This window comes from Dasypus novemcinctus, chromosome 6 (assembly GCF_030445035.2).
Source record: "Dasypus novemcinctus isolate mDasNov1 chromosome 6, mDasNov1.1.hap2, whole genome shotgun sequence".
Lineage (NCBI taxonomy): Eukaryota > Metazoa > Chordata > Mammalia > Cingulata > Dasypodidae > Dasypus > Dasypus novemcinctus.
The window spans coordinates 14,552,616-14,569,053 of NC_080678.1; the positions used below are offsets into that span (position 1 = coordinate 14,552,616).

At 43.1% G+C, this 16,438-nt stretch overlaps 1 long non-coding RNA gene across 2 annotated transcripts in view; it reads right to left on the reverse strand.

Moving 5' to 3' along the window:
* Positions 1-7,640: 7,640 nt before the first annotated feature.
* LOC131278665 (uncharacterized) overlaps positions 7,641-16,438 on the reverse strand; it is a 46,009-nt gene continuing 37,211 nt past the window's right edge. For both annotated transcript variants that reach the window (XR_009186045.2, XR_011648983.1), the window contains 3 exons: positions 9,680-9,762; positions 8,798-8,924; positions 7,641-7,949 (listed from right to left, as the gene is read on the reverse strand). This is a non-coding gene — a long non-coding RNA (uncharacterized lncRNA). The remainder of the gene's footprint in view (positions 7,950-8,797; positions 8,925-9,679; positions 9,763-16,438) is intronic.

Genomic DNA, 16,438 nt, shown 5'->3' on the forward strand with positions numbered 1-16,438 from the left:
CTGGGCAAAGTGTGGCAATCACCCCAACACTCTTCTAGGGTGAGGTTCGGAGCTTGGTGGACACCCAGATGCTTGATGAGGGTGGAACCAAGAAAAGTGCTGTTGGGCAAGCCTGTGGAAAGTGTGGGTTCCCTTAAGGCCTGAAGGAGAAGAAACCATTGTCTTAAGAATGACTCTCAGGCTTTGAAATCGAATAGACGATGCCCTGCAGGTTTACTAAACTCTGGAGGACCAGTGACTCATGTTTCCCTCCCAATTTATCCATATTGTAATGAAAATGATTATCCTCTGTTCACTTGTGTATTGGAAGCACATAAATTGCTTTGTAAGTTTCAGAAGTCTATAGCAGACAAAACTTTGCCCCAAGACAAACTGTATTTCTTTAAATTGATTGTGATGCAATTTAGTACTTGCATTGTTATGGTTTAAGGTTTGTTTTAATATTGTACTGTCTTTTGGAATTCAGAGGGTGGAGTTTAGCAGTTTGATATGGTTATATGTTCCAAAAATAGATATTGGATCATGTTTGTAAACTGCTCTGTACTTGGGCATGATTAAATTATGATTAGGGCTTCGATTGGGCCATGTCTGTGGGACATTGAGTCCCTGCCCCTTGGTGGGGGAGTCTCGCAGATAACATGCACGGCAAAAGGACAGAGTTGGAGGGTTTTTGATGTTGGAGTTTGATGCTGAAGTCTTAAGCTGGAGCCCCAGGAAGTAAGCACACAGAGGGAAGAGAAGCAAGCAAGACCCAGGAAGAGAGGAACCCAGGAAGCCTGAAACCTCACAGATGTCGACAGCCATCTTGCTCCAACATGTAAAAATAGGCTTTGGTGAGGGAAGTAACGTGTGCTTTATGGCCTGGTATCTGTAAGCTCCTACCCCAAATAAATACCCTTTATAAAAACCAGCAGATTTCTGGTATTTTGTATCAGCACCCCTTTGGCTGACTAACACAGTCCCTCATGCTAGGGAAACACAACCCCTACAGTACAAGAAGAAAATCAAATTCCAACTTGCTTAAACCACTGTTACTCTGAGATTTTCCTTTACAATCATAACTAAACCTTAACCGAAAAACAGCCAGGTAATTTATTCAACTTGACATGAAAAAGTAAAATTGAGCTTTTAGGAGATTTGAAGAAAATGTCCCCTGAAGAAAAATTTTAGACACAAAAGTTCAATTTTAAATTTTGAATTTCTATATTCACCATAATTTCATGGTTTTAAAAATTATGTAAAGTGCTTCAAAAGCAAATGAAACAATGAAATGACAAATGATTTTAATGTCCTCCAGAGCACTAGAAGAATTCTTATGGTCAAGGCAAAGTTCTTTGAAGACACTTGGGAAGTGCGTTGGCTCTGAAGCTGTTGTAACTCTCAGGATTGCTGGTAAGCATTACGTTGCTTGGAGGCTACTCACCATCCTTTCCAGAGAAATTTGTATCCTCATTTGTGAATTCAGAAGGACTTGATCTTCGCTCTCCAACATCTATTCAATCCATCAAACACCTCTATGGGTGAGTATTTTCATCCTCATTTCAAAGACAAGAAATTGAGGTTAAAGAGATTAAATTCCTTCCCTGGTTGAACCTAGAGCCAAGAGTGGAGCCAGAATCACTCAGCGCAGACTCCAGAGTGGCAGGCGAGTCAGATGAGGGAGACCTCACACGGGGCTCTGGGAAGCAGCCCTCTACTCCATGGGGTCTCCCCAGGACCACAATGAGGCAGGTTAGTACAGGGAAATGAGGAAAAGGTGAGACACAACATGACCAACAGACAACATGACCAACAGACAACGTGGTCATGAGACCCCGCCAAGACAGTGACCTTGACCTTGAGGTCCCAGTTGGGACTCTTTCCAGGCCCTCCCCTTGACCCCGGCTATTACAAACAGTCCTCACCTTTGGCCCCACCAATAAAAGCTGGGGTCCCTAGCCTTAGCATTAACAAGGGGAGGAGTTAAATACCTTTGGTTTATTAAACTAAAGATAGCCACACAAGCCAAATTGTGCTATATACAAAAGTCTGCATCAAATCATCGTGCATATTTCCATCCTTTTCTTCCATTTCTCAGCAAGCTCTGTTCTTTTCCTCCATTTCCCGATAAATTCTTATCACTGGCCTAACTCAACTGGCATGGTCTCAATTATTTTATGCAACATAGCCAAAAACCTAGAGGAATCCAACACTACTCCAGCTTCAGCAAAGAAGGGCTGGAGTGCCCAGGGCCTAGGATGAAGGTCACAATCCTGAGCATGGCCTTCGAGGCATCCCCATCATGCCTGACTTACCTGCCAGCCTCCTCGCCCACTGCCTGTCCCCGCAGCCCATGCTGTTCACCCTGCCGAGCCTGCCCCCCACTTTGGCTAGATGGGCCCCCCTCCAATCCCTCCCTGGTTGAATCCTGGTCCTGCAAGACTGCACCCCAATGCCCTCTGCTCCTGAAGCCTTCCCTGATCCCCCTGCCCCTCCCTCTTAACTATTTCTCTTCTGCCTCCCAAGACCCTTTTCTTTGATGCTATGAAAACTAAGTTCCTTTGACGTAGGGATTTCCAGGCCTTGGTTTTGCCCCCTGAACAGAAACTCAGCTTGAGCTCAGGAACTAAGGAGTCTGCATCTGGCCTTCCCTTGCTGAACCTACTCCTAGTCCCAGGAGGTGCCCAAATAAAGAGTATCTGGGGATTGTCAGCTCTTCATGGTACTAAAATGACTGGAACTTTTCATATTCCTCCCTGCTAAGCACCTTCTCAGCCACAGGACCCGGTCTGGGATGCGTGTCACATCCTAAAGGAGAAGCTGTGGGCACCTCCCTAAGGAACCAGCCAGTGCCTCTCCTGGGCCCCTCTGTACCCGAGGCTACTGGATTGCTCGGTTTGATAATACTTTGAGCTTGTGCTTTGCAGATTTATTCAAGGTGTTTGTGAGCCCTTAAAGTCAGGAAGTGGGATCTCTGGATTCATATGTGCCTAATTAGGTGTTACAGGCAATGACACAAATCTAAATTTTGTCAAACTGGTACCATCTTGACCCACCAGAATCTCTATGTCCAGATACAGCAGCAACTAATTCAGACATGGTTTAGGAATTGCCTGTTGACCCCAGGGCTCCCTGTGTGCTTGGAAGTGTTTACCTGTATTCCAGGGAGGAGGTAATGGCTCAAACCTTTCTTGCAGATGGGGAAACTGAGGCTCCTGGACAGAAATGACCCTGTGGGCCCCACAGCAGGGCAGACTGTGAACTCATGTCTGGTTCTAAGACCTTCCCCTCGCCTCCCTCCAGATCCAGTGCCCTTCTACCATTAACCTTCTGGAACCCTCTGAAATGTTCTCTTGTTCCCCATTCTGTCCCCCTAACTCCTTGACCCAGATGCTGTGCTTCTGCCTCTAAGCTGGAAGTCTGCAAAGAAAGTCACAAGGAGGGAGGTGCTGTTTTTGCTTTTGCTTTTTGCTTTGCATCCTAAATAGTACCTCACTCATGATCTGCATTTAATGACTCTCAGGAGGGCTGAGAGTGATGGGCATCTACAGAGGTCTCACAGAAGGAGGAAGGGCAGCAGCTGTGCTCAGAACCAATGAGTTGAACTTCATGGTGCAACCAAGGTCAGAGTAACCTGCTGTGCTTGTGTGGAAAATTCCTTATCATTCATACTGTTTTAGTTTCCCTATTGCTAAAACAAATACAACGATGTGAATTTATTGACTCATGGTTCTGAGGCTAGGAGAAGTCCAAATCAAATTTAATTCAAAGCCTCATGAAGGTGATGGCTTCCTCCTGAGACTGGCGTTCAAGGGATAGTTGCCAGGGATCCTTGTCCTGGGCACCTCCGTCACCTGGCATGCACATGCAATTGTGCCCTAACTAGTCCTCTCCTGGCCTCTCCTTTCTCTTCTGGGTTCTGTTGACCTTCAGCCTCTTGCCTCCTGCGGCTTTCTCTCTGTATGAATTTCATTCTGCTTATAAAGGACACCAGGAAGAGCATTAAGACCCATTCTGATTGCCTAAGGTAACCTCATCAAAAGGCCCCACTTACATTCAGCCAACCAAGCTGTCTTTGAGTCTCTGGTCTGGAGATTCAACACAGGAACAGGAAAGCTGAGACTGAAATACTTCCATGGAAAGATACAGTGACTAGTGCTGTCTGCTGGCTTGTCTGAAAACTGCATGGACAAAAAATGTTCATACTCTCTGTATCCAACCCCTGGGAGAAAATCTGTGCCCCATTAGTGAGTCCCTGGCCTGATTTGAAAATTTAAGCTGGTTGGTTTTAAAGACTGAGAATAAGTGAAATCAAATATCAAAGGAGAATTATGGGGAGAAAAAGAATATGCAAGAGAAAAATTAGCCATCAAGTAAATATACCAACTTATTCAGATGCCTAGATAGCAACAAAAAATTACAAGTCATACTGGAAAACAGGAAAAGATAGCTCAACCAAAAGAACAAACCAAATATCCTGAAGAGATATAGGATTTAATACAATTAATCAGTGATAATCACACAACAGTCCTAAATCGCTTCAAAGAATTTAAAGAAAATATGACTAAAGATATAAAGTACATTAAGGTGACACTGGGAGAGCATAAAGAACAAATGGAAAACCTGCAAAGAAAAGTAACAGACCTTATGGGAATGAAAGACATGATGGATGAGATTAAAAATACATTTTTTAATTAAAAAAATAAAAATATGTATATTAGCAGCACATAAGAGTAGATTTGAATTGCTTGAAGACAGAATTAGTGATTTCAAAGACAGAATGTCTGAACTGGGAAAGACAGGAGAATGGAAAGAGAAAAGAATGGAAAAAATGGAACAGAGTCTCAGGGAATTGAGTGACAATATGAAACACATAAACCTTTGCATTATTGGTGTCCCAGAAAGAGAAGAGAATGGAAAATGGACAGAAAGCATATTTGAGGAAATAATGACCAAAAAATTCCCAATGCCTATGAAGGACATAAATATCAATATCCCAGGTCAACATACACCAACCAGAATAAATCCAAATAGACTTACCCCAAGACACCTACTATTCAGAATGACAAATATCAGAGATAAAGAGGATTCTGAAAGCAGCAAGAGAAAAGCAAAGCATCCCATACAAGGGAAACTCGATAAGATTAAGAGCCGACCTCTCATCAGAAGTCATGGAGGAGTGAAAAAGTGGTATGATGTATTTAAGGTAGTAAAAGAGAGAAACTACCACCCAAGAACTCTGTATCCAGCAAAGCTGTCCTTCAGAAACGAGAGTGAGTTCAAAGTTTTCACAGACAAACAAAACTGATAGAATATGTTACAAAAAAGACCAGATTTACAAGAGATACTAAAAGGGGTGCTATAGTTTGAAAGGGAAAACAAGGATGAGAAATTTGGAGAAGAGTTTAGAAGTGAAGATCATTAGGAAGGGTAAACTAAAGGATAAGAAGAAAGACAAAAGAACAATATAACAGAGAACTGAAGGACAAAATGGATGAAGCAATTCGAAGTTGTCAAGTAGCCCTTCACATCTATCCAATGAACCCTGAAATATGGAAAGAAAACCTTTCTTGGGCAAGAGCACTCCAGGAGCAGCAGAAAGCAGCACAGAAGATTAAAGAGACTGACTCATCAAAAGAAGTGATAGATTTCTCACCAAAGTCAATTCATGACTATGACTGAAAATTATGAGATTGTTGCTGTTTTTGCGGCTATTGCTGAGAATCAGAAGACAGATCCAACAAATAAAACAATGGTGATTGTGTCTGCCTCTGGGACAGTAGAGACTATAACTGAGAAGGAAGACGGTGTTCCAATACAAGATGGCTCTTCTGTTTTTATCAAAGCCTGATGAAGGAAAAAGCATAACTTTATTATTTGAATCTGTCTTTATTATGATTCAAAGTTTTAGACATAGGGATATTTATTCTGGAGAAACAGGGCAAAACTACTGTGTGTAAGAAAAATTTTCAGATGAAGCATATAAATCTAAATGGTAGCATTACTGAATAGTGTTTGGACTATGCTTTGATAAGTTATGGTTTATACTTAAGATTAGAATTCTGAGCAAAATGTTTTCTATGTATAATTTAATTTAATCCAAATATAGGGATGGATACATTCTAAAGACACAACTTGAAAAGCAAATTCTTGAATAGTAGATAACTTGGTCAGTGTTATTAAAATGTTGGCTCATTGACTTTTGTTTTATGATAAAGGCAATAAGTGATTACTTTCTGTCCTAGAAATATAGTTACTCTTCACTCTGTCTTGCTTCTGTAGAGTAAGTTTGTCACAAAGCTTAAATGTTTTTAATATTCATTTTGATTCAAAGTTGTGGCTTCGTAATCTTTGAAAGTTCAGCCAAAAATGCCTGCAAATGTGAACATTTTGAAGTTTTTCTTAATTCTGATTTGTGCTTAACTTTTAGCTTTAAAGAAGTTATAATACTGGTAATTGCCTCCTTCAGTATTAGTTAGATGTGTGAGGTACTGATAAATATCACAATGATGGTTTTATTTTTGGGAGGGTTATAAGTGTAGGTAGGTCAGTCCTTACCACAAGTAAGTAATTTTTTAAATGTTCATTTTTTAAATGAGTGGCTTTTACAGATATATCATAATAAATTGTATGGCTACATTTCTTTAAAAAAAATAGGGGATGATGTGGGAGGGGGGAACATGGGAATCCCTCATACATTTGATGTAACTTTTCTGTATTCTAAAACCTCTTTAAAAATAAAGTTTATTTTAAAAAAAAAGAAGGTCCTTCTTACAATGGGGTCACACCCACAGGAATTAATTAAATTTAAGAACATGCTTCTGGGACACATAGCTCCAAACCACCACACACACTCCAAGAATTCTCACCAAGTTCACTGATTTTGCACGTGCCCATCCTGGGACTAACACCTGGGTCAGGTGTTTGCCATCACCCTGATACCTGCAAGACTGCACCTCAGAACAGCCCCGGGCCCAGACTGCATCAGCCTGGATGACTTCCATCCTTGGCCCAGGATCATCTCTGCCTCTTCCATCACTCCTTCTGGACTGCTTCTGGATTCTCATCTTTACCTTCAGACTCTTCCATGGAGGATGACCTTATGAATGCCCTGACAACTGCCCCAAGAAGAATCCAGTATTGCCAAGAGTGGACCTCCCTAACTGAAACCTTGTACTCTCTGAGCCCAATGGTGTCCAAGGGTCTGGAGGAAATAAAGATGTAGAGACAATGGGCCCTCGGGCTGAGGGCAGGCTGAAGTTTCAGTCTGCTTCTGAGTCTTCTGAAACAGAAGAACAAACCAAAGGTATCTTTTTTCTCAAAAAGAAAACTCTATGTATTAAATTCCAGGCACAATTTCACACCAGGTAAAAGCTTTGTGTCATTCAAAGACATCATGTTTTCCTTTTTGCCTAGTCTGCTAGGAAGCTTCAGTCTGAATTTTCAAATGCTTTTATTTTTTTTCATCCCAGATATGTTGCACAATGATGTCCCCTCTTGTTTAACTGTTTACATGCCCTCCTTTTATTTTCTTCTCTAATTCTTCTTCTATAACAGTATAGTATTGAAGCTTTGTGCCTCAAGTTCCAAAATGGGTAATAATTCATTTTAAGTAAATGGTGCTTATAATTAAGAAACAAAAATACTGGAGGCAGAGAAGATTACTTTCGGTATTACACATTTATTCAAAAGTATGTAAAAATAATGTTATTTGGTACATACAGTAAATCACAATAGAATAATGAAAGTAGTCTACCAACAAAGAAGAAATATTGTTGCTGAAGGTTTTCTCGTCCACCATGCCAACTCAGAGTCCCTCGTTTGGGTAACAGAAGCAAGGCGGGAGAGGGTCGAAGTCTCTGTATACGCTACATTCTTCACAGAGCTTGAGTGGGTCAGAAGGCAAACAGGGGTTCATTCTGGACTGGATGGTACAGTCTTGATTGTCATTCCACAGACAACATCCAGCTCTTAAGACATACACAAAGTATAGGATTAGAGTTTATTTTCTAAGTCTGTTACCATTTGCAGGGTGTCTGGGAAGCTTAGAGCTGACACCAGTCCTAGAAGAAAGCTGTCCTAAGTCCCTATGTAAACCCTTCCTTTCTGAACATTACTATAAATGTAAAATCAGGTGACAGAAAATAAGGGAGAGGGAATACAATCATGGTTCACCCAGGGCAGGGCATGTTGGGAAGAGGCTGCAGTCTGCCAAGCCTTGGGCTTGGGGATTTACCCTCTAACTCACAGTCTTCACTTTCCTGGAATGCAAACACAAACTGCTTCTAACCTCTCCCATCCTCTCCTCAAACTTTAGCTTTTATCTGTCCTGCACCCCCCTGCCAGTGCCCCCCAGTATCTTCACCCAGCTTAGCTTTCCCATTGCTGAAAGGCTCACCTCACTCACCCCAGGCACCACCTGCCAAATTCAGGCAAGAGGCCACCTATTCAGCCTGTCATGACTGCATGCAAGGCAGAGACTCATTCACACAGGATGGGTTGCAGAGTCTTAAGTCTCTAGGTCTCAGCCAATGTGCTGAATTAAACACTAGATCATAAATCCAATGAATCAAAGTTACAGCAAAGCAACCTGACTCAGGAGCTGCCAGGCTGAGAACATTCTATTTGTGAGCTCACAACTGTAAGAATGGAGGTTAAAAAAAAAAAAAAAAGTAGCCAAGATTCTATGCTAACTGCCCTTTGAAGCCAGCCTGTTGTTCTTGACCTTCCCGGGGTGAGGCCGCAGGGCAAGGCCCTGCTCCAGCAGCACGTGCCAGGCAGCCCTTTGGTTTGATCCCCTGGGCCCACAGTGACTTACTTTATTGCCCTGCTCATTTTGATGTGAAGATAGATGACGAGACCGAGCACCAGAAGCAAGGCAAGCAGGCCGGTGCCACAAATGCCCATCAAAATCATCATCTTCCTGTCAAGGTCCTTGCATTTTTCTAGGCAGAGAGGGGCAGGCAGCAGTGACAGCAGCCGCCCGCCCACCATGCCCCTTAGCAACCTCACAGAACCCCCAACTAGACAGGGCCTTCTGCCACTGCAACACCAGGGAATCTTCCCAAGGGGCCTACGATGGCGTCTAAGCCAGCCCAGGGGTGGGGTGAAGGGTTTGTTTGTGGATGAAAAAGGGCTGAAATACAAAATCCGGAAAGAAAGAAAGCCAAAGTGGGGAGCGGGAAGAATTGCCAGCTCTTCTTCACGCGGAGTGATGCACGGTTATAAACAAAAGCCCAGGCTGGCACCTGAGCAAATGGTCCCCCACCCCAGTACCTGGGCTCTCGAACTCCTGCTAGAGTCAGTACTGGCTGCTCACGACACACATCAGGCTTAAAAGGCTCCTACGGGAATGGCTAAGGGAATGACTTTTCCAAAATGCCCAAAGTAGGCAACTCCAGTTTGAAAGTGACATGTTTTAAGAAAAAAGATTTACAATCCCCCCACTGGTAAAGGGTCATACCATCCCAGGGTTTAAGACGTTCTAGAGGGCTGCCAGCCAGACCCTTTCCACATGCTCAGACCAGGACTGTCCCCTGTCCCTCTTCCTGTTTTAGATCTAGATCATGCCTTCCCCTGCCATTCTCCCTCCTACACCCTAAACCCTCCTGGGAAATCCCGTGTGTATGGAACACACAATCTGTTGAAGCTAGCCCTCTGAGACCACCCTAGGTGAGTCAGATGAGAAACGGGAACTCACCGCACACATCCACGTCAGAGTCAGGCAGCACTCTGTCCTGGGAAGCCGGGGCCTCCTCAGGATCGACTATTTCATCCTGATAGCTGGACGAGAGTGGGCAGTAAAACAAAATCACAATGAAAAGAAGCTTTAGGAAGCTGGGCATCTTCCCAGGAATCCTTAAGCTATTAATTTGATAAAGAAAGTTCTGATTATTCCTGTGAGGAATAACTCAGATTCGAGATTGAAGAGATCGCTTTTAGAAGCTCAGTCTTCTGTCCAAACCAGTAGACTGAAGAGCCACTGTCCAGGCACCAGTCAGGACACAGGCTGTGTGACATCAGCTCCCCAGACATTGGCTCTTTTTCTTGGCATTCTGAATTCCATCCCATATTTGGGCATATTTTAGCACCAGTGGAAAATAGATGTCCAAATAATATATTTTTTAATGAAATTTTCCCGTTTTATCTTTAGCAGGTTCTTTTTCATTGTTAAGAAACACTTTGTTTTAAAGCAAAAGCTGGTTAAATAGAGAAGAGCCTAGATAGCGAAAACTATACTTCCAAGTTCAAACTTACAGATAAGTCTTTTGTAAGTAGTACTCAATAACATATCCTCCCTTCCCATCCTCCTGCCCCAAATCTTGTGTTGTTTCTTACAAAATTTTGGTCAAGAGTAGAAATATATTCAGACAGATGTATATGTTACACGTAATTATTGTAAAGCCCAACTGATGACTGGGTTTTAAAAAAAGAAGGCAATTAAAATGTACTCAAAGTTACATTAAAGTTTTCACAGTATTAATACTGAAACACTCACAAAGGTTAAGAAAATACCAATATCAAAGTACAAACGACCATAACGTAAAAGAGGCAAAATACCAGAGCCTCTTTTAAGATTAAAAATAAAGGATATGGGAAACGGACTTGGCCCAGTGGTTAGGGCGTCTGCCTACCACATGGGAGGTCCGCGGTTCAAACTCCGGGCCTCCTTGACCCGTGTGCAGCTGGCCCATGCGCAGTGCTGGTGCGCGCAAGGAGTGCCCTGCCACGCAGGGGTGTCCCCCGCGTAGGGGAGCCCCACGCGCAAGGAGTGCGCCCCGTAAGGAGAGCCGCCCAGCGCGAAAAAAAGTGCAGCCTGCCCAGGAATGGCGCCGCCCACACTTCCCGTGCCGCTGAGGACAACAGAAGCAGACAGAGAAACAAGATGCAGCAAATAGACACAGAAACAGACAACCAGGGGAGGGGGGGGTGGGGTGGGGTGGGGGGGCGGCGGAATTAAATAAATAAATCTTTAAAAATAAAATAAAATAAAGGACATGACACATGAGTCAGGATTATTTTCCTGGTCTACTCATAACTTATATTCACAAGGTTGGTTACGTTGACATCTGTTAGGGTTTCTTATGACGTTTAATGAAGTCTCATTCTGTCTTTGGAGGGTGGTTTCTCCCTAAGGGACCTCTGGATCCAGGTCACATCTTGGTCATTGAACAAGTTCAAAGTAGTGCAGTAGTATTGCCACGATGTGCTGAGGCAGAGATGTGTCCCGTGTACAGTGCCATCTCTGTGATGGACACCAGTGTGGAACTGAACAGTCCACTCCCAAGGCTCCAGCATGTAGAGCGCCATGACCAGCAAATACTGGAAGTAGAACCAGGACATTTACTTCCAAGCCCCCACCAGTGCCATCCCCGCCATGCGTTGCCTTGCCCAGAATGTGGCCGATGGTCAGTCTCTAAATAACTTTGTCATTTAATTCGAGGTCTCACATCTTCAGGTTTTGTTTCCCAAGGAGAAACTTTGAGGGTTTGACTGACAAAAGCAAGTTTGAAATCATCTCAGTTATGAAAAATAAAGGGACACTAAAGTGTGGGTGAGAGAATGCCTAAAAATACTTCTATACCTAAACGTTAAATATAGAAGACTGGTTACACTATATGTTTTAGCCACACAATGAAATAATATGTAGGCACTTAACAGGATTCAGTATAAGTTCATTGACATCAGAAGATTAACTCACTTTATCGTTAAGGATTACAAAAACCCATTGAATAGGATACCTGCTCTAGTCCGATTTTATGATTTTCAAAAACTCATACCCAGCAAGATCAGTCCCATTAAATCAGGGAATTATTTTAACTACAAAGAATCATTCCTTGTTGTTCTAGCCAAACCTTGGGTGTGGTCAAGAACAGCAGGGATATGTCAGCAAAAATGGCAGTGAGGACCTCCAAAAAAGTTCTCCTTTATAAAATCAATGAAAAAGCTGGCAAAAAACTGTCAGAATGAATGTCTTAAGAACTCTGAAAATTAACTACAGGCTTGTAGCAATCCAGTAAGCATTTGTTCGGAAAAAAACAAAACTGAATCTCAGAATAGCAAGCTTTATGGCATTTTAACTTGCCGTAGTCCCATCCCACTCACTTATAGCACCATGGTAACTTGGAAAAATAACATAATTTTTAAAATAATAAATCATAAAATAATAAAATAAAATCCCCAGGGAAGCCACCAGAGCAAGCAGAAAATACTGTAGTTGGAGCTCTTTCAAAGACCAAATCCCACCCCCACCCCCAAATTGTCATCATTTTGCCAGTGGAGGTTGCCTGCAAGATCCCACATGCTAGGCTGTCTGCATTTGACTTGTCAGGTAGCTCACCCTGGGTAAAAAAATCTTCTCCCCAGGGATCACTGATGACAACAGCTACAGACCATTGTTTTAATTTCCTGGCAGTCTAAAGCAGTGAACCACTGGGGCAAATGACAGACAAACTGGAAAGCTTAAAGGAAAAGCTGGGGAATGAGATGTCCACAGTGGTTTTGAAAAGCTCCAATGTATTCCTGAGAATCTGGAGGGCCTTGCGTGTGGGTTGGCTCCCGTGTGTGCCTGGGGCTATGCACGTGTTCAAGAAAAACGTGTGAAGGCCCTCAGCTCCCAGCTGGCCGACTGGGAGGCTCTGCAAAAGCAGAAAGTGAATGCTAAGGCAGAGTTGTCAACTTCCTGGCTCAATGTCAAAGGCACTCTGACCTAGTTACAGAGCCCCTCAACAAATACTGAGAGATTTATCACCAGTTTGAGGCATTTCAACAAATCTTTGTCCAATGATTAGATGACCACTAAGTTAATCAAGCGGTGACTGCATCGGCCACACACAACAAATACAGACTTTACAGAATTAGTTCAGAGAAGTCAGTGTACACACACAACATCAACAACTGGAACAAGGAGCGACAACAATAATTCTAAGGAGAGGAGAAAATCTGATTTCCAGAGTTTCATTACATTTCCCCAGAAGGAAAAGCTCAGTTGCTCCTCAGTTACAAACCTGTAGCTAGATGATATGATACAGGGCAAAGTGTGATTAAAGAGAGTGATTAGAAAAGAGTTCTAGAGGCTTAGCTTAGTAGGAGGAGCTGGTACAGAAGAGAGAAAATGGGAAAAAGTGGCAATGAGTGCCTTCTACTGCCCATTGATAGGACTGAGAGAATCTGGGCTTCAGCATTGGGCTAAAGTTTCCTACCAGCAGTTATAAAGATAGTGAAGGCTGAGCCAGAAAAAAAAAAAAAAAAGCAGTGTTCAAGTCACAGCTACACTTATGAAACACTTCCCAAGTGTTTCTGTGTTCTAATGCTTTTACTCTTTTGTTAAATGTCATTGTTAAAAACAATGGCTCTATGCCAAGTATTATATTAAACATGATTTCATTAACTGTGTGAAAAGGTAACAAAATAAACACAATTTGTTGTATGTGGCTTTTTAGAAAATAAAACATCAGAAATCACTTTTCTAATATTCTTCTATGGTACAAAGATGAAGCAATATGAATCCTCAGTGTTTTGCCAGGTACATGGCCAAATACTATAAGAACAACATTTCCCAGTTTCCCTTATTGCCAGTTATGACTATGTGATCATGTCCCAGCCAATGGGATATATGTTAGAACTGGAAGGCACATCATTAGTCCCATCCTCTTTCCAGTTGCAAATATAAAAGCCGGAGATCCAACATGATATTCAGAATGGGAAACTCGCTAGAACAAGATAGAAAGAACAGGTCCTGATATTGTGAATCACTATCACCAAACTACTTCTTCCTCAACATCTTACACCTAGCAGAAAAATCAAGCCATAGCCTTTGTAAGCTATTTTTATTTTGAGATTTTTTTAATTGACTTTGTAATAATATTACATTAAAAATGTATATGTGAGATCCCATTCAAACCCACCCCCCCACACCACCTCTCCCCGCCCCAGCAACACTCATTCCCATCATCATGACACATCCATTGGATTTGGTAAGTACATCTTTGGGCACCTCTGCACCTCATAGTCAATGGTCCACATCATGGCCCATACTCTCCTCCATTCCATCCAGTGGGCCCTGTGAGGATTTACAATGTCCGGTGATTGCCTCTGAAGCGCCATCCAGGGCAGCTCCATGTCCTAAAGACGCCTCCACCTCTCATCTCTTCCTGCCTTTCCCCATACCCATCAGCCACCATGTCCACTTTTCCCAATCCAATGCCACCTCTTCTATGTGGACATTGGATTGGTTGTGTCCATTGCATCTCTATGTCAAGAGGAGGCTCAGATTCCACATGGATGCTGGATGCAATCCTCCCACTTTCAGTTGTATTTACTCTAGGCTCCATGGTGTGGTGGTTGTCCTTCTTCAACTCCATCTTAGCTGAGTGTGGTAAGTCCAATAAATCAGATTGTAGGTGCTGGAGTCTGTTGAGGCTCAGGACCTGGCTATCACATTGTCAGTCCAGAGATTCAAATCCCCTAAATATATCTTAAACCCCAACATTAACTGCCCCTCCAGCACATTAGCATGAAAGTCTTATGAAGGAAGATCCCATCTGAGTCCAGATTCATCACACATAAACACCATTTCCAAAGAGGGGCCATCTGACCTGGTAGTTAACCCCATCGGCCATGACCATAACTCCCATGGGTCTCTTTAGCCCTCAAAGGAACCAATATCTGGGGGTTGCATCTGCTTTATCTGTCTCTCTGACTCTGCTCAGTTGTGCATGAGGGCAATCCTTCTGCCAGCCTCCAGACTCTTTTTTAGAAACTCGTAGCCATATAAACTCATTTCTCCTTTCCATTTCCCCCTTACTTTAGGTCAAACAGCATTTTAAAGTCATGTTATTTTATGTAGACAGGGATATTCTGCTGATCCGCATTGAACCTTCCGTATAAGGTCATTTTCCAGTTGCATCATCAGTTGGTAGTTGATAGTGGTCCCTCGGTGCCCGGGAGGCTCATCCCCGGGTGTCATGTCCCATGCTGGGGGGAAGGCATTGCATTTACATGCTGAGTTTGGCTTCGAGACTGGCCACATTTGAGTAACATGAAGGCTGACAGGAGGAAATTCCCAGGCACAATGTTGCTCTAGGCCTTGTTCTTATTTTAGGCTTATCAGCTCACAAGCATAGTCATTAGCATCAGGGGCTCACTGTTGAACCCTCACTCCCTCCCAGTCCCCGCCGCTGTACCTGGGAGACTGTCGCTGCTCCCCTAGGGACCACGACAGAGCACCACTGGCCAGGAACCCAGTACCCCCCCTGCTGTGGTTTTTAATTGTTGCACTATGAGTATATCCAAACATTACCATGTACCCTGGACATATGTTCTGTACAGCTCCCTGTCAGCCATATATCACCTGTCATTGGTATCCCATACCAGTATCCCTCCATTGCCATTGTTGAAACACTCTGTGATCCAGAACTCCCCGAAATTTGAAGCCCAATATAATGTCATGGTCCCTTACTAGGGAATGGCATATAGCGATGGGTTTAAAGGTTAGATAAAGAACTTGGATAAAGTTAGATAAAGAACTTAGATAAAGAATGTTGACTTGAAAAAATTCTACATCCTATCTTTTTCTTTTTTTTTTTTTTCCCCCTAATTATTCAGCTTCTCTTCACAGGAGTCCTAGACCACAGCAATGCATATATATAATATACAGCACTCCCATACATCCACCACAAAACCTTTTTCCTTCCACAGCGATACTCTTACACCCTATTCACATCATATTTACTTAACGTGATGTACAGAGTCTGAGACATTAGCTTTCTAACAAGGTGACATCTGTGCTTACATTATGGTGCATACTTTAGGATACACAGTTCTTTACATTCTTAGTTATCCTATGTTTTACATTATGGTTTACATTATCAGTCTGTCATCTCCTATATGTTATGGTGTAATATTACATGTTTTATATCCATCCTTGTGTACTCTCAAGAAACTCCTCTCTTACCCCCCATTTACCTTGGTTCCACACATTTAACGTCCATTTTCCCTTCCACCTTGGTGCCCACAGTGACAGCCAACCTCCGTTTCCTGAGGAGCCACTTCCAGAGATAGATGGAATAGTGTTCAGGGCCTAACTTGCTCAACTGCCCCAATGCCCTGGGAGCCACCCTTTCTCTCGAGGGATACAGTTCCCTCTATTTGGTGGCATTAGTCCTCCCCAGGATGTGGGTCCACCCCCACTCTCACTACTTGGGTTTCTCCCCCATGGTGACACCCACTCTGGCAGAATGAGCATTTAGACATTCCCCAGGAGCCCATCCTGCATCAGACCCTCCCCTCCGAGCATTCTAAACAGGTAACCCTCTTTATTATATTTTGATATGATTTTCTCGGCATTTTACTCTCCACCAACACCTGACCCTCTCCTGTGTTCGTATGCTACCCCTCCCTCCCCCCACTTTTGGGCAATGTTACCCATCCGTCCCTCCCCAGCCATCCTCAAACCCGC